Source organism: Marmota flaviventris, chromosome 15 (genome assembly GCF_047511675.1).
Source record: "Marmota flaviventris isolate mMarFla1 chromosome 15, mMarFla1.hap1, whole genome shotgun sequence".
In the NCBI taxonomy this organism is placed as follows: Eukaryota; Metazoa; Chordata; class Mammalia; order Rodentia; family Sciuridae; genus Marmota; species Marmota flaviventris.
The window spans coordinates 24,354,019-24,373,253 of NC_092512.1; positions in this window are offsets into that span (position 1 = coordinate 24,354,019).

A 19,235-nucleotide genomic window follows, 5' to 3' on the forward strand; every position below is an offset into this window, starting at 1 on the left:
ATTTATTTAAAGAATACATGAAATTTTTTCCGTGTTGAAAAGGCCACTTGTACCAAATGTTTATTTTACTAAGACTGCATATGCACTATCTTCAAACATAACTTAATCATTTGTTAGTTTTCTTATCATAACAAAAATACCAGAGGTCCATATCTTGAAAAGTAGAATTTCTTTTATCATAGTCTGAAAGCTAGAAGTCCAAGATCAAGGGAATAAAAGGATTGACTTCTGAGGAGTCCTCTTATTCTGGCTTACAGACATCTGTATCCCCATAATTTCCTCTCAAGGACTTTCTTCTTTGTGTGCACAGAATGAGAGGGAGAGAAAGAGAAGGAGAGGAAGAGGGAGGGAGGGAGGGAGGGAGGGAGAGAGAGAGAGAAATATCTTGTGTCTCTCCTTCTTATAACACCAGTCCTATTACTTTGGCTCCACCTTTGTAAACTTATTTAACCTTAATTACCTCCTTACAGGACCTAACCAAAATACAGTCATATTAGGGATTATGGCTTCAACCTATGAACTGGATGTGTGTGTGTGTGTGTGTGCGCACACACACACAATTCAGTGTTTAAGCATTTATATGGTTAAATTCTAGTTTGCAATGACCTCTTTCCTATATATCCAAATTCTATTTATCTATTATATGGAAGCCCTTCACTAAAGAGTCTTTTTCTGTTCAGTTCTATTTACAATTAATTCCTTTGACTTTACATGTTTTTTTTTTTATTGTTTATACCACACATTTGACACTAATATACTGCTTTGTAATTATTCAGTTGCATTGGAAATAGAAAAGTATTTTTAGACCTGGAACTACAATTATTATATATGTTTATGTGTGTGCATGTCAGATATATATGTATGTGTTATCAGAGTAGAATTGCAGTTTTTCATGTAGAAATTAATCTGTTTATTAATTTTTAAGCCTTAATTCAAAATTTTATGGAACATTTTCCACACAGTACTCCTTAATAGACAAGTATATTTAATTACCCAAGGAGATAAATACCAATAATTTTGGCTTTAAATGTAAAATCTATTTCAGAATGGATTTTTGGAAAATTATTAGGCATTATAAAAACAGTTATAAAATGTGTTTTAATAGAGTCCATTAATATATATATTGGGTATAATTCTAAACGTAGAAACTTTGCAACATAAGCACAACACAAACAATCCTAATATAACTTTTGTTTTAAATGCCTTTCAAACCTACAGTTTCTTCTTATATCTTCCCATCTTAAAGAATTTTCTGCTGCTGTTCAATAGAATTATCTCAAAGATAAAGATAAATCATTTAGTTAATTTATTTCCTATCAATAAGTTAATTACAGTGTGTTATTTTCCCCATGATTGGTTCCCCAAAAGAATTGAGTAGATGAAGAAATGCTTTTAAAAAAGGTTGAAATGCAATGGCAGCATTTCAAGTATTAGTCACGAATAAAGGGAAAGATTTCTTCAGGAGAGTGTATCATTTGATTTTTTTCCCTCAAATTATATACAGGAAACCACATACTCCACCTTTTCAAAGACACCTATCAAGAGAGAAAAATGCAGGATATATCTTTAATAAAAATGTACTAGTTCTTTCTTCCCTGATTTCTCTTTAACATTGGAAGATATTTATCTGTTGTTCTCTCTTAGTTTTATACATCTTTCAAGGAAGGCACTTATTTCCTTTATTTTGGACAATATTTGCAAGGAAATTTATATGGCAAACGATTTAGGAAGATAGAAATAGTTTCTCTCCCTGCTGCAAATATAAGGTGAATTTATGTCCTTAGAAGATGTCTGTTTATGGAGCAAACAAACAACAAACTTAATAGCTATTAAAAAAAAAAAAGATTCAAGTTTCCTAAGGTTAGATTTCCTTTTCTGCTATGCAAAAACTACATGACCTTGTGTCGTATGGTTTTATTCTTATTGCCCTGTGGAAACTAGTACCCGTGAAACCAGGACAAAAATGCTTATAATCTGCCTGTTTTTACTGTTGTGAGTAATATTGTGTTCTTAATTTCTGATCCAGTCAGAATTTACTGTATTCTCCTGCCATCTGCTGAACCGTGACCTGCTAATTTATAGCTTAAGTGGTCAAAATCTCAAACTCTTGACAGCTATGTGCTCTCACATACTCTCAATATTCTCTGTCCCAATCGAGGAGTCTGTCTTCTGCTAGCATCCATGAAACTGTGGTAGGCTAAGTTGTTAGCTTATAATAAAGTAAAATTCAGATTCATCATAGTTCTTGAACAATTCTTTGTTCCCTCAATTTCTTAAAACATTATATTTCCTTTTTTTTTTTTTTTTTTTTTAGGGTTTGAAGCAAGCTTCCTTCAATTCTCTGATAGGCAAATTCATTGTTTCTCTACTTTTTTTTTTTCTTTTTGGTGGTGGTACTGGGGATTGAACCCAGGGGCAATCTACCACTGAGCTACATCCCCAGCCCATTTCTATTTTAATACAGGGTCTTACTCAGTTTCCAAGGATGGCCTCTAAATCTTGATCCTCCTGCCTCAGCCTTTCAAGTAGCTGGGATTACATGCATGTGTCATCACGCATGTAATTATTAGTTCATAGTTTCTCTCTCTTAAATATAAAGACTTCTAAACAAAACCATGCTGGCTTTCCCAGGCAGAGTTATGAACCCTTTAACGTAAAATATACTTAAATTTTGTTAATCTCCTCATATATATAGCACTCCTTTTTATCATTGAAATTGCAGCTAAATAGTCACCTTCTCAAGAAGTGATCCCTGAACATGTTATTACTTAGCACTTCTTCCCATTCAGTACCTTAAGCCACTGAGAACAATCAGTACTGATCCATTTTATTCATTTTTCACTTGGTTGTGTCTTCTACTATATGGAAGTCATGGATCTAATTAGTTCTCTCTACAGCAATAATTCTCAAAAGGTTGTGATTTTGTCCCCTAGAAGACACTTGGTAGTGTCTGGGGATATCAAAACTGGGAAGGGTTCCTACTGACTAAAACCTGAGGAAAGAATATTATTTTAATAAAAAACATAGGAAAAAATAGCTAATTTAAATAGTTTGAATGAAAATATAAATATAATCAGATTACCTATCTGGATATTTTCACAATTGAAATGAAAAAAATTCATTAGGATAGTTTAAGTGAAGATTTGAATAGAAGAATAGATAAATTTAAAGATAAATCAATAGAGATTATCCAATCTGAAAAACAGGAAGGAAAAATAAAGATATTAACTGAGCCCAAAAAGTCTGTGGTAGTCAGTTTTCCTTCACTGTGACAAAATACCTGAAATAATCAGCTAATAGGAAGGAAGTTTTATTTTGTTTGGCTCATAGTTTTCAAGAAATTTCAGTCCGTGATCACTTGACCTGTTTCTTTGACCCTATGGCAGAAGAGTATATCATGGCAAGAATGCATAGTGGAGGAGGAATGTGCAGCTGTTGGTGACTAGGACATAGAGGGAAAGACAAGAAGGAATTTGGATCCCAGTAGCTCCTTGAAGGTCATGCACCAAATAACTAGCTCCAACTAGGACCCAACTTTTAAAGGTATCACCACCTTTCAATAGCTGCCTGGGCTGGGGACCCATCTTGTATTAATGGGTCTTTGGGGGGACCACTTCATATCCAGATTACAACATTCAGTCCCTTGTCTCCAAAGACATGTTCATCTCCAAAAGCAAAATACATTCAATCAGTTTTCAGGAGTTCCCCAAATCTTCACAATGCCAAGAAAGAAAAAAATTATATATATATATATATATATATATATATATATATACACACACACACACACACACACACACACACATACATATACACATATATATAAATCATGCCCTGAGGCTCAAGTGAAACTCAGTTATGGGACCTATAAAAATAGAAAATAAAGTTATGTACTTCCAAGATGAAGGGCATAAGGTAAACATTCTCATTTCAAAGGGAAGAATAGGAAAATAGCAAGAACTGATTTGACTAAAGCAAGACTGACATCTAGCAAGTCAGACATTACATCCCCATGGTCCATGTCTGGCATCCTGGACACATCATGGCAGAATGTGGCTCCCAGAGACTCAGACAGCCCATCCTTGTGACTTTGCTGGTTTTAATCCACATGGTATGACTCTTCTCCATGCCCGCATCTTCCCTTGGTAGTTATTCCATATTCCTGGTATGCTAACTTCCTGGCATCACATTACAGCTTCAGCTTCACCCACACAGATTGATACATCTCTCTGTTAGTGGCTCCTTTCAGGAGCTCTTGACACTGCTACATACTGGCTGGCTTTCTACACTTTCTTTGAAATCTCAGTATACATCTCTATGACCTCATAACTCTTGCATTGTGCATGCCTGCAAAATCAGTATCATGGAGACCATGCCAAAGTCTGTAGCCAGCATGAGCTGTACCATGACTTGTTTGAACTACAATTGCAGTGACCTCTGAGTGCCTTGATGGCTGAATACTTGGAAACAAATCCAAGGAAGACAAACCCCTAGATGGTTCTCTCTTAGTAGGAACTCCTAATGGGCTCACATCTCAAAGAAATGTCTTTAAGAGTTTACAGTTCACCAAACAAGTTAGTCCATCAACTTTAAACTTAGTCTCACACAAAGGCAAAGGAAATAGAAGTGATGCCTTAAAAATCTTTGCTAAGGTGTAACAAATATAGCCTTAAGCCCAATGCCCAACAGAGTCCTTATTTCCATCTGAACCTCATAAGTATAACCTTTATTGTTCACATTTCTCTCAGCATTTTGGTCTTCTGATCCCTCATCATGATTAAGCATTAAGATCTGTTTCTAGAATTCTGGACTCCGTTTAGTCTGCTGCTTCAAACTGTTCAAAAATGCAACCACAAACCAATTGCAAATGTTCTGAACCACATGATCAGATATAGTATCAGCTGTGACCCCACTTCATGGTATCAATTTTCTGTTGGTCACCTTTCCATGGCTGTAGCAAAGGTCTGAGATAGATCAACTTAAAAAGGAGAAAACATGGTTTCAGTTCATGGTTGCTACTCCCTGTTGCTTTAGGACTGTGGTAGCAAAGAACATCATGGCAGGAGTTCATGACAGAGGCAGCCTATTCACCTCATGGTAGCCATGGGTGAAAGAAAGACAGGAAGGAGCTGGGCCACCATCATCTCCTTCAATGGCACACCCCAGACCTAAATTCCTCCAACTAGGCTCTGCTTCTTTAAGATTCTACTACCTCCCAATAATGCCATGGACTGGTGAATAAGCTTTATCACAAGGGCCTTTGGTGGACATTTCAGATCAAACTATAGTTAGACTTATTGGAAACCCTTAAGGATAGAATATATATATATATATATATATATATATATATATATATATATGAATGAAATGGACATAAAATATACTTGAAGAAAACATAATCTCCCCTTGATAACCTCAGGTTATTGGTTTTAGGACCTTCTGAGAATAACAAAATCTATGACGGACAAGTCCTTTATTTAAAATGGCATAGTATTTATATATAATCAATAGATATCTTCCTGTATACTTTAAATCATCTCTAGACTACTTGTATTACCTAATACAATATAAACACTATCTAAATAGTTATTATACCACATTATTTAGGGAATGATGAAAAAGTCTATATATCTTCACTATAAATGCACTTTTTTGGGGAATATTTTTGATCCATGGATCAAAATCCATGAATGGGAATCCATGAATATGAAACTTGTGGATATGGATGTCCAATTTAATGGACCAAATCTTCCTCAATATGATAACCATTAATTTATGCAAACAAAAATCCAAGAAAATTCCATGAAGGATAAACATAAAAATATTCTTATCTAGAGACTTCATAATAACACTGTGAAAGAAAAACAAAAACAGAAAATCTTGGAGGAGAAGACCTTATTACTAGTGAGTACATATATTCCTTGGTTTCAGTTAGTTTACATTCTGAAAAAACACACCATAAGTTGAAAATGTCACATCAAAAATGCACTTAAAGCACCTAAATAACCTACAGAAAATTGTGGATTAGCAATCAGTATATTGGAGATTATCAACTATTTGCCCTCAGGACTGAGAGACTGGAAGCTGTTACTTGTTGCCATTGCCCATCATTCCAAGAGAATATTTTACCACATATCACTTGCCAAAGAACTTATTAAAATTTAAAATCTGAGCTCACTTTCTACCATAGACCTATCATTTTCATACCACTGCAAAATGAAAATTTTTATGTGAACCATTCTAACTTGAAGATGATCTGTCAATAAAACACTAAGCTCCTGCTTACCATGTTTGCAAATGTTCTTAGAGGGAAACGCTGGTGTTAATGCTGTCTTTACATCTGTAGGTCTTTCCTGACTTCTTCACTTATTTTGTTGTCTGATAATTATTGTATTTCAAATATCTATCAATGTTTTAAAAATAGATTATATAAATAATCAAAGAGTTTTACATTTTTTTTTTCATTAGAATAATCCATATAGTTGCTCATACTCCATAGTTCTAGATCAGTTTGGTGATAATCATTATATTTCCCCTCTGGGGATAATAGTTTCACCCTTCTAGACTTTAATGATTTACAGATTTTCTTTTATTCTTCATTTACAGATTTCCTTTCCAAACACATTCATATCTCTAAATTATCTGTGTTTCTACACAAAACTTAGTTTATCAAGTAATTTGGTTCTTTCTTTGTCTTTAAAAGTATGTGGTCTAAATCTGACCCTGGCTTATGTAGGCTTTGGAAACTTCCTCTTAAATGGTGTCTTTGGGTATTCTACATATGGGACATATAAGCAATGGATATTTCTCTATATATAATTTTGTCTAAATTATTGTTTTCATAGTAATAATTAGATCTAGAAATCCACCTATTTGTGAAATACTTTTTTTAAAAAAATTTTGAACAATTTAAGTCTAATATTTTCCTTAGTGCTACTCTTCCTATCTTTGAATTTTCAATTCTTTATATACCAAGATCTTTGTATACACAGCTTACTTGGCATAAAATCTCCTTTCCTATTCTCAATGCTTGGCAACTCCTACCTATTTTGCAGTTTTTTGTGTGCAGGTAGATATATCTGAAATAACATTTTTGCTGTGTCTAAAACACTTAAATTTTATATTTCTTTTGCTGTTTGTATTAGTTAACTTTCTATCATTGTGGCAAAATATCAGATACTAATAAACTTAAAAAGAGAAGAGTTTATTTTGGCTCACAGATTTGGAGAGTTTGGTCCATGGTTGATTGACTCATTACTTTTGGTTCTCTGTAAAGGCAGTACCACATGGTGATAGCACATGGTAGAAGTTACTTATCTCATAGCAGCCAGGAAGTAAAGGAGGTGACAGGAAGGGTCCAAGTTCCCAACACCCCCTAAAAGGGCACACCCACACTCATACATTGCTAGTGGAAATGCAAATTAGCACAACCACTATGGAAAGCAATATGGAGATTCCTCAGAAAATCTGGAATGGAACCAACATTTGACTCAGCTATTCCACTCCTTTGTTTATACAAAGGACTTAAAATCAGCATACTATCCTGACAGCCACATCAGAGTTTATAGCAGCTCAACTCACAATAGCTAAACTATGGAACCAACCTAGATGCCCTTCAACAAATGACTGTATAAAGAGAGAATGTGGTTCATATACACAATGGAATATTACTCAGCCTTAAAGAAGAAATGAAATGATGACATTTTCTGATAAATGGATATCTGGTTTTTATTTTACTGTATTATTTAAGGAATGATGAAAAAGTCTGTGTATCTTCAATATAAACGCACTTTTTTGGAGTATTTTTGAAACATGGATCAAAATACATGAATGAGAATCCATGGATATGAAACTTGTGGATATGGAGGTCCAATTTAGTGACCTCCATTCAGCCTTTGGTTTGTAGTCCAATCCCCCAAAACCAAAGGCCAAATGTTTTCTCTGATTAGCAGTTGCTGACCCATAGTGTATGTATGTAAGTATAGGGAGGTGGTAGGGAAGAATGAAGGAATGAAGGAATTTTGGGTTGTGCAGAGAGGGGTTAGGGGAGTGGTGGGGCTGTGGGTAGCTTGGTAGAATGAAACAGATATTATTATCCTATATGCATATATGGTTACATATTGGTGTGACTCTGCACCAGGTATAGCCAGTGGCATAAGAAGTGGTGCTCCATTTGTGTACAGTGTGTCAAAATGCATCCTACTATCATGTATAACTAATTAGAACACATTAAAAATTAAAATAAAAAATAGATTTACTCTATTCTTAAAAAAAGTGAGGGGCACACCCAAAATCACCATGAGGTTTCTCTTTCTAATGGTTACACCACCTCCCAATAACATAACAGGCTGGTAAGTAAGACTTTAACACACGGACCTTTTCAGACACTTAAGAGCCAAACTATAGTAATATTGATCAAATTGAAAATTCTTCCTAAAAATTACAAATTCCAAGTTATATTTTCGTATGTATTTTAATTCATTTTTATATGCATATATATTTGTAATGTATCTTCTAAATTCAATGAGAATTTTTTTTCCTAATATATTTAATTCTAGATGCCTTAGAAAATACTTTTACAGTGCAGAGTAAAAAATAGCATGTATTTCTAGAACATATTCTTGGAACATATTTGATTCCTGCTATACTGACAAAATTATTTGACTAGAAATTTATCCTTAATATGTTTTAGGAATTCATTAAATATGATGAGGGAGGAAAAAGATTCATGGGAAATCAAAATCAAAATTATATCTCCTCACTGCTGAAAATATTTTAAAAATAATTTTATGTGCTAAAGACTCAATATTTGCCTCTTCCATAATAGCACAATGATCAATAAAGGTATTTCATTATTAATTAAAACACCATGAGGAGTAAATGACAAGACTTACACTTATTTCTTTCTAATCAATGAAAGCACCTTACGTTATGGGAATATTTTTTCTTAATATTCTCTCAGTAACTCAATGATATTAAAAAGCTAGGAAATTTTATCATATCTTCTATTTCTCCTACAGGTATGTGATACATTCCTATAGATTACAATATAGAAATTTTCTAAACAACCTTTAATTTTGCTTCCACTTTACTGCTGGAGGTGAAAACTCATTTAAAAACATGTTTTTATGCTCTCAAGTACACATTCCTGTTTTTACGTTACAACATACTCCATGTGAACTTGGTTCTTTTTAAAAGAATTGCTATTTGGAAACGCAGATTTTTTCTGACTCCATAACTGAGATTGGCATTTACTTAAGATCATTGACAGAATGATTCTTCTTAGGTGTACCAAAGCTCAGAAAGGACAGAGTGTACAAACAAAGGGTATTATTTAATCCAGACAGGGGTAAGTATTTTGAACCATTTGGTAAGCACTTTCTTAAACGTGCAGTTTTAACTATGCCAAAGGTTTTAGCATATACTACAAGTGAACTTGAATGCATTTTATTACCATGTACAATATTGTTTCCTGTTGGTCGTAGATTATAATCTGACAGTATAGGTTAGGAGTTTTTGCGGTGGACTCCTTAAATGTTCATGGGAAGCTCAGTTGGGTCATATTGCCATATCAGAGCTTTAGCGAAGGAAATATTCCACTTTGGTGTAATTTTTAATGGTCTAGAACCACATATTGTCTTCCTATTGCTTAAGGTCATCTTAAATTTCTATAAACATGCTTACATCCTCATAATCAAAGCTGTTTTGAGAGCTGATATCATTTGACAACGTCAGCTAATTTACTTCATGTGGAAACTTCTACCCAATATATTTCTGACAAATGACTTTTGAATTGTTTTAACAAATGATTGATGAATAGTTGGTTATTATGTGAACATAAAATACTTCAATTTTGTTGATACGTTTTTACTGGCACAGATTACTTTCCCACTAGACAAAATTATGCTGGAAGTTGGAATCAGAGTTATTCCATTGCAACAAGTTCATGTGAAAATTAAATCAGTGATACAGTAAAATAGCTGAATTATCTCTAGAAAACATACCTACACTCTCACATTGGGAAAATTTCCTCATTGAAAAGAAATCTGTCATTTCTGACTATTTTCAGCATGGCACATTCTTCTATTATACATTTAATAACTGAAGGACTTTTCCTCTTTAAAAAAAAAACTGGATAGTATTTATAAAATAGTCCCAACCACTTGCACAAATTTGCTATAGCTGGAGACAGCTTTCTTCTTGTAAAACAGGAAAATGTACTATTTAAATAACCAGATACTCTTCAGCAATCTCTTCCCTCATCACTTAGAACAATGAATAGCATCATCAACCCTTTGTGGCAAACATTCTGGTAATTACAAGAGGGATCCTTATATGCATTTCTTCATTTTATAAGTGATGAGATCAGACCTCAGTGAGGTTATGTAATTGACCCCAAGCTAACCTGAGAAAGATTTGGTAATCCAATTCAATTCATTGGAAACATCAATACTAAATTAAAGATACAGCAATTAAATCCAATAGCCTCTTTAAATAAACCCACAACTATATAATCAAGAAACATTCTATATATCCATATATGAAGTTTCTTTCTAAGGTGAATGTGTGCTGTTTGTTGACAACGTGAAAGGTACATTTTGCCTCTTTTCCTTTAATAAGGGTGCACTGCTTCTTGGCATGATATTGCACTTTAGCTTCTAGAAAAAGGTACCATTCCAACATTATTTCTCTGGTAGTTTTGCCTCCCATAAACCATGTGGCTTCTGCTCTCATTATAGTTGAGACTAAATGTAGTCCTCTCTGGTAGATGAAACTTGAAATTTAAAGACAACAAGAAATACAGCACCTAGGAAAATGTATCCATTTCCATTCATATGTAGATGAATATGAGAGGGTTCAATATAATTAAAAAGAAATAGAAATTCAACAGCTATGAGAAAATCAAACCAGAGCATAGGTCTATTTAACAGCCTTTGAAAAAATTCTAGCATATTTGAGAAGTTATACTTTTTTGAAAGACCTTTGTAGAGGATTCAGGAAATACTTGTAATAATTCTGTGTCAAGGAAAAACCATCAGAGACAGAAAACATGTTTTAGAAGACATTAATCATGTACTGGAACATCTATCATTTACAAAACTATAACTTGATCTAATATGGGTATATGAACCACCTTGCAGAAAAAAAATAATTATCTGTACTGACATTTCGGTAGTATTACTTCTCAGAAAACATTTTATATCAAATCAAAAAAAGCATTAATTTTTCTCTTCACTTAACAAAATTTTATGGCCAATAAAATAATAAGAACTAACATTTAGTGGTTAGTCTGCATAAGAAATGGGTTAAAGTGATTTCCATAAGTTAACATATTTCGTCTTTGCAAGGCAATCTCCTGAGACAGATACAAAGTTCTCATACTGAGGACACCAAGGAGCATGTGGTTAAGCAATCTCTTAGCAAGGCTGACTTAAACCCAGGGAGAATGGCTGCAGTCTCCCTGCTCTTATCTTCAAGGCTCTACTATTTTTCCAAAGTAACAAAACTAACATCACCTTCCAGTGTTTAGAAGAAAAAGTCCAGGGAGAAATGCATTCCTAGCTGGGCACAGCGCCTGGGGAGTCTGAGGCAGAAGGATAGAAAGTTCAAAGCTAGCCTCAGCAATTTAGCACAGCCCTAAGCAACTAAGCAAGATTGACTCTCATAATAAAATATGAAAAAGGCCTGGGAATGTGGCTTAGTGGTTAAGTGCCTCTGGGTTTAATCCCCCCTCGTACCTCCATCCCCACTTCACTAAAAAAGAAGAGAGTTTAGTGAAAAAGATAGTTGGGAAAATGTGAGTAGGGTTAAAGAAACCATGAAAGGAAGATTAAGGAAACTTGAACTTAACGGACAGGAAGGCACTGCCACTGTTGTCTGGAGGAGGAAAAGTAGATAATTTTGGTAAGAAAATTTGAGTCAGAATTAGTGCTTTCTCCAGGGCCTTAACACCTCAAGAAAATTTGGTAATTGGATAGGAAAGGATTTGGGATGAATATGTGCTAGCCTCTTCCCTAGTCTCCTGCCAGGTCACCCTATACTCCAAACACTGAAAGCCAGAGGGCAAGACAGCCAGGTGAGCTGATTCTCCTGGCACACAAATAACATGCTGAGAGGGCAGAGTGAAGGTCTAGAAATGGGCCTGCAGTAGGGGCAGATGGAAATCAGTACTATGTGAAATAAAATCAGCCCCATTATTGCTCCCAGTATTACCAGGAGGGGCCATAAATTAATCATGCACAACTCTTTATTAGATTTTGTTATATTATAGATGATTGCATTTTTAAAAATTCTGATTTCTCATGGTAAATCAATGTCCTTAATCATTGTAAAATTAATATATCCCTATTATTATAAGAGGCACATAAGTCATCAATAATTGAAAGGAGTTCATTAAACAGTGCTATTGGAGCCTAGTCCCATTATTTTTAAAGTAATCGATTGTACTTCAGTAATCCAAAAACAAATATTAAAGAAACAAAATCTGTGTTAATTCAAATAGCACAGATGTGTAGGTTGTTTTATCATTCATATCATCCAACATTATTATTAACATTTCTCTGATAAATTACTTATTGATTTTTAAAGACAATGCAAAGTCAATAGCTTTTGTAGTATATATTTGAATAATACAGCTTCCAGATGAGGAGTTTAATGGTTAAGCACCATAATTGCCTTTTAAATCTGTCATAACTGATGATGCTCACTCAGAGCATGCTGTGCTTCAAGGAAAGATGGAGTAATCATTAATTTACTATTCTGTCCAGAAAAATCAGCTCTAGAAAGTGAAGATCATAGTTAATCTTAATATATTTTTTAAAAAGGGCAGGGTTTCCTATGGACTTCATTTTTACTGCTGAAAACAACTCTGACAATTGCACACAGTAAACTGTATGAAAATGGAAATAAAATGAAAAATGTTTTATTCTCCTGCTTGATTTATGTAAAACCATTAGACAACACATGAGCCATAGCAAAGAAAGCAGCTAACATACTATTAATAATCAACATTGTATTATATTATTTCTGACTACAATTTTCTAGATATTTTGATAACCGTTTTACATGTATTATTTTAACACCATAACTCCAGGAATAATTTTCATCCACAATTTTTGGATGATGAAACTGTTGTTCAGAGTTGTTAGTTAACTTAATTACCCAAGGTCTCACATGCCATAAGAATTAGAGCAGTGAATAATCTTACAGACTGTGTGAGCTCTAAATTTTGCTTTTCCCATACAGTATTAGAGTGTGAACTCCCAAAGGGCAAAGACTCTAGTATGTAGTAGATCCCTAATGTTCAGGACATGATAGACATGAAAATATTTATGGAAGAAATAAATTTGATCCTACAATCCTGACTCTGCATTCATGCTCTCAGCATCCACACTAGGCTGCAGAGTAATAAAAATAAATTTGAAAAGAGGTAATTAGAAAACGTGATGTATTTTAAATGTGTCCCTTGACAACCTAAAACTTATGAACTGTATAAACATCTTATGACAGTATGATTATCAGTAATTTCACACTTATTAGAAAACTAGCAGAAACTTTTGGCTTGCATAACAGTTTCTTACATAACATTTTAAAATTCAGAAAAAAAATTGTGAGTACACTATTAATGCTATAAAGGTTGAAAAATCTAAGAGAAATAGAATCTTAGGAAAAAGTAAAAGGTAAAAGTGATGTAAAGCAAGAATAGAAGCAAATTAACATGAAAAGCACACCTGGAAAGTATGAAGTGCTCTCCATTTCACACCCCTGGGATGATCTCAATCACAGCCCTACAGAATAGAAGAAAACAAATTCAGGATTCTAATTTCAATGTGATAACTCACATGGCATGGTTCCTAACATAATATATTAAAAATTCAAAGGTATTTTCAAAATTCCTCAATACATTCAAATAAAATTTATACACAGTTCAGTAAGTTGACATGCAGATATTTACTAAAATAGATGGCATTATGAAGCCAAATCCCCTGTAGAAGTAATTTTTTTTCATTTTAATGTATTATTTGTCTACCTAATGCTCAAAAAGATTGAGAGATAATTAGTAAACAATTCACAGATCATGGGGAATATTTCTATGAATCCAGCTATCTCATTTGTATATAGCAAATATTTCAGTACTAACCTTATTAAATAGAATTGATTCCTATACCATAAAATTATTCATATAATGCAAACCCTAAAATAATATGCCCTACTTTATTCTTTTAAATATTTTATTTGCTTTTTTTTGCAATAGTCTGAAAAAGTCTCTTATTTTTCAGTTGTGTAGTTAGCATGCTATGGTTGCCTCAACTGCATCTCACTAGTGTTGATCCAAACTTTGACTTTCAAATACACAAAATGAGTCATTCCATTTCTGGAGTGCATTTAATTCAAAACGGAATTTTAAACCACATGAAACATTTTTTCTATAACTTGATAAATCTTTAAAAATATTTTAAAAGTTAATGTTGGTCCTGTCTTTCATAGTGCATCTGATTAAAAACATCTTTATTTTGCAGAATGTTGATCTTGAAAAGTAAAGGCTATTTACGTGAAGATATGCTGTCTATGAAAAAAAAAATGTCCACATAAGAAAAAGATTAAGCCATAGCATGTAATGATGAATGATCAAAAGGAGCCTTGAAATTTAATTGTATTTTAAGGAAAAAAGGAAAAACAGAAGTATGAATCGATTTCCCTTAATCATTCTTAACTATTTTGGGCCTTTACCACAATCACCAATGGAAGATCCCTAGAGCTTTTGGGACATTATGTACAGATCCAAAATCAGAAAGAGAATACAAGAAATAAAAAAAAAAAAAAATGGAATGAAATAACTCAGCAGCTAAATAAAACTGAATCTTCAGTGTAGTACATATTACATATATAACATATGTAATATGTATATAACATATTACATATGTTATATATAATTACAGGTATATAAATGATCAGTGTAGACAGGTACAGATCTGTTTATTCCAGTTCATGCTGAGTAACTGTGTGGCTTCCTGAGTCCAGGACAATAGGCAGCCCAGAAGGTGGAAATCCAAGTGAACTAGAAGACAGATTGCTACCATTTTCTATGGTTGGCATGGTTCTGGGTTATATGTTCCTGTATCTCATTTTTGGAATAAGTGAGAAGATAACAGTAAGAGAATTTTGTTTTGTATTGTATTTATAAATTAAATACAGGCAGTGTTCCACAAAGAAATTAAATACGTACAAGCTTTATGAATGACCTTTAGTGAAAAAAAAAATATACTGTCTCTGTCTCTAAGAAGCTCTGGAGCAAAGAAAAAAAAAACATAAATTAAAAACATACAGTCCTTTTTGAGAATGTAATGATAGAAAATATTTTGCAAGCATACAGGATGGTTGCTGAATAATGGGACATGATGTGCCCAAGATGGAAAAATTCAGAAATAAGAGTCAGAGAAGAAATGAACAAAAGTTCTAGTCATAGGAGAAAATATAGGCTAACATTAATTTATTGTTCAGTACAAGAAGGCACATTATGTGGATGTTTTATATATTGTTATTAAGTTATATACCTATGATTATATAAATATGTAATTTCTAAAATATTTTATATATTACATATGTTATATATAATTACAGGTATATAAATTATAAAATAGTAGAAATATGTATATATGTACTGTCTGTGTGTTTGTGTGTTAAGTTAGAAGGAGACAGGGAATGTCTGATTTTAAGCAATTCTAGGGTTTTTCTTTTAAACTGGAATGTGTAACAGTTACCAAAGAAGTAGAAGTAAGAACATGAGATATATGTTTTAGAGAATCCCTTGGTAACTCTCAGAACTGGTTTTAAAAACACATCAAATGAAATAAGGAAATAAGAAAAATTTTACGGTAATACTGATAAGAGGTAATGAAAGGGGATATAACTCTAATTCATTAAAAACATAGAATTTTAGAACAGACTTTTCAGATTCCAAGCACTCCAAAAGCCAATCCTGTGACCTTGGATAACTACTAAAACTCTCCAAACCTCAATTCTTTAATCTCTAAAGTAGATGACATAGTACCCTAAGTCTCAGAGTATATGCTTAGCCTACTTGAAATATGCTAATTATTTAATTGATATGTAATTGTTGTGCAATAAACCTCATATATTTAAAATGTACAGTTATGATGTTTGACATATCTCTCTATCCATTAAACCAACATTAAATTAAATAAGGAACAAACCCATCACCCTGAATTTCCTTATACTTCATTGTAATGTGTATTATTTTAAAAAGTAATGATAATTGACATTTAAACTTTTTTGAAGTAAGTATAAAATCATTCAACATTCCATGATAATCTTACAATGTGATTTTGATTAAATAGTTGTATGATTTGCCTAACAGTATTTAAGAATAAGTTTATAAAGTGTGCTCACTGAGATCATAAACAAAGTAAGAATTTCAATGGAGATAGGGAAAAGTACAAAATAGAAATCATCTTGCTAACAAACAAAGTAACAATTGAGAAGTTCACTAGAGGGGCTCATCAACTTACTAGAAGGTGTGATACTGAAAATAATTAAGTCAGAGGAGCAAAAGGAAAAAAATTAAATATGAAAACAATTTGAATGATAGAATTTCCTTTAATGCACAAATATACACATTGTGGAAGTTTCAGAAGTATAAGAAAGGCAGATAAGAAAAAAGGGTGAAATCATCCTAAATGAGGGGAAAAAAAAATAGACATATTCAAGAATCTCAAAAAACACCAAATAGATGAACCAAAGAAAATAAATTCACTCCAAGATACATTATGATCAAATTGTCAAGAGTCAAAGAAAGAAATATGAAATTAGGGGAAAAAAACCTGACTTTTCATACCTGAGGGAACAATCAGAGAAATAAGAATATTTTCATATATTTCAGCAGGAATTTTGCAGGCCAAAAGAGAGTGGATGACATATTGAAAATGTTGACAGAAAGTAACTATTAACTATAAATACTATATCCAGAAAAACTGTTCAGAAGGAGAAATAAGGATTCTTCCAGACACCGAAAAAGCAGAGGGAAATCATCACCAGTGAAATGGCCTTTTATGAAATGATTGAGAGGGTGTGTCAACTTGAAACAACTTATGCTAAACAGCAGAGAGTACATGAAGGCATGAAGTTCATTGCTATGTTAAGAATATAGATCAATATTGTTATTTATGTAGCAGTAGTGCCTAAATGACTTTTATTAGAATTATAAAGATTAAAAGACAAAAGTACTTGAAATGATTAACAAAATATATTGAATGATAGACAATGTAAGTAAATATGAATTGTGACATAAAGTAAATGTGTACAGAAGAAATTCAGTTGTGGAATTAAGTTCCTATCAGCTTGAAATAGAGTATGTTTACTATAAGGATTTTGATGTAAGTCCTAAGGTAATCTTTCACATGTGCGCTCACAAACACAGAAGGTACACAAAAGAAAAGAAAAAAGGAATTGAAACATTTCAATACAAAAATAAATCACCAAAACACAAAGGAAGACATGAAGAGAGGAAATAACAGACAAAACAACTGAAAGACTAATAGAAAACAATTACTAAAGCATAAAGAGCAAACTTTCAATAATTATCATTTATGATTCTAAGTAGAAATGTATTAAACTTCCCAATGAAAAAACATAGAGCAACTGAATGAGTGAGAAAGAAAGGAAACGAGCCCCAACAACATGTTACTTATATAGAAACTCACTTTAGATTTAAGGATATTCACAGTATCATAGTGAAAGGATAGGAAAACAAAATTCATGAAAATAGTAATCTAAAGATGATGACTATCCTCATATATGACCAGATGGCCTTTAATTCAAAATCTTCATGGAGATAAAGAAGGACATTTTATAACAAAAATGAATAATCAATTGGAAAAATATAACAATCGTGAATACCTATACACTCCATATCTGAGTACCTACATATGAATGTTAACCATTGAAACTGTTGGAAGAAATAATAGCAATGCAGTAATAGTAGGAGAATTTAGTATCTTATTTTCAATAATTGGTAGAATAAACAGGCAGAAGATAAATAGGGAGACAACAAAAATCAATAACATTATAGATCTCATGCAACTAACAAACATATATAGAATATTCTAGCATAAAGTAGCAGAATTCACAATTTTCTCACAAAATAAATATTAACAAAATTTAAGAAAATGTAAATCATACCAAATATGGTATGAAATTATCAATATCAAAAGAAAAATTCACAAATATGTGAAAAAAAGACAACACATTCTTGATCAACCATTCTGCAACATAATAATTCAAAAAGGATATTAGAAAATATGTTTAGGGAAACAAAAAATAACACAACAAAATTCATCAGATGCAGCAAAACCATTATCAAAGAAGAAAACTTACAATCATAAGTGTCTAAATCAAAAAAGAATAGTGAACATAAAAAAGAACAAATTAAATTTAACAGTCACAAAAGAAAATAATAAATATTGGTGCAGAAATATACAGAACAGAGAATATTAAAAAATAGAAAAAATCAAGAAAACTAAGTTTTTTAAAAGTTAAACAAAACTGAAAAATCTTTACCTAAACTCAGAAAAAAGAAAGACTTGAATAAATAAAATCAGAAATGAATAAACAATACAAATACAAAAAGTCACAGAAATATACAAAATCATAAGAGACTGCTAAAATAAAATATATGCCAACAAGTTGAATAACCTAATAGTAAATAAATTCCTAGAAATATATAACCTGCAAATATTAAATAATTAGGAAATAGAAAATCTGAACAGAGAGATAGGTAGAAGGTGACTGAATCAGTACACTAAAACTTCCCAACAACCTGGTAGATTCACTGCTGAATTATACAAACACATAAGAAATTAAACCAATGAATCTCAAGATTCTGAATATTGAAAAGGAGAAAATGCTTCCAAACATATTTTATGAAGCCAGCATTATCCTGATGAAAAACTCAAAAAAATATACAAAAAAATTACAAGTCAATATTCTTGATGAATATAGATGCAAAAACCCTCTGTATAATACCAGCAAAATGAATGCACGGGCATTAAAAGGATCATACTCTAGGGAATTAGGATTTACCCTGGTATATTGGAATGTTTCAATATAGAAAGAGCAATTAATGTGATATGCCACATGAACATAATAAGTGAAAAAAAATCACACGATCATCTTAATAAATGCAGAAAAAGCATTGGATACAAGTTAAAAAATTTTCA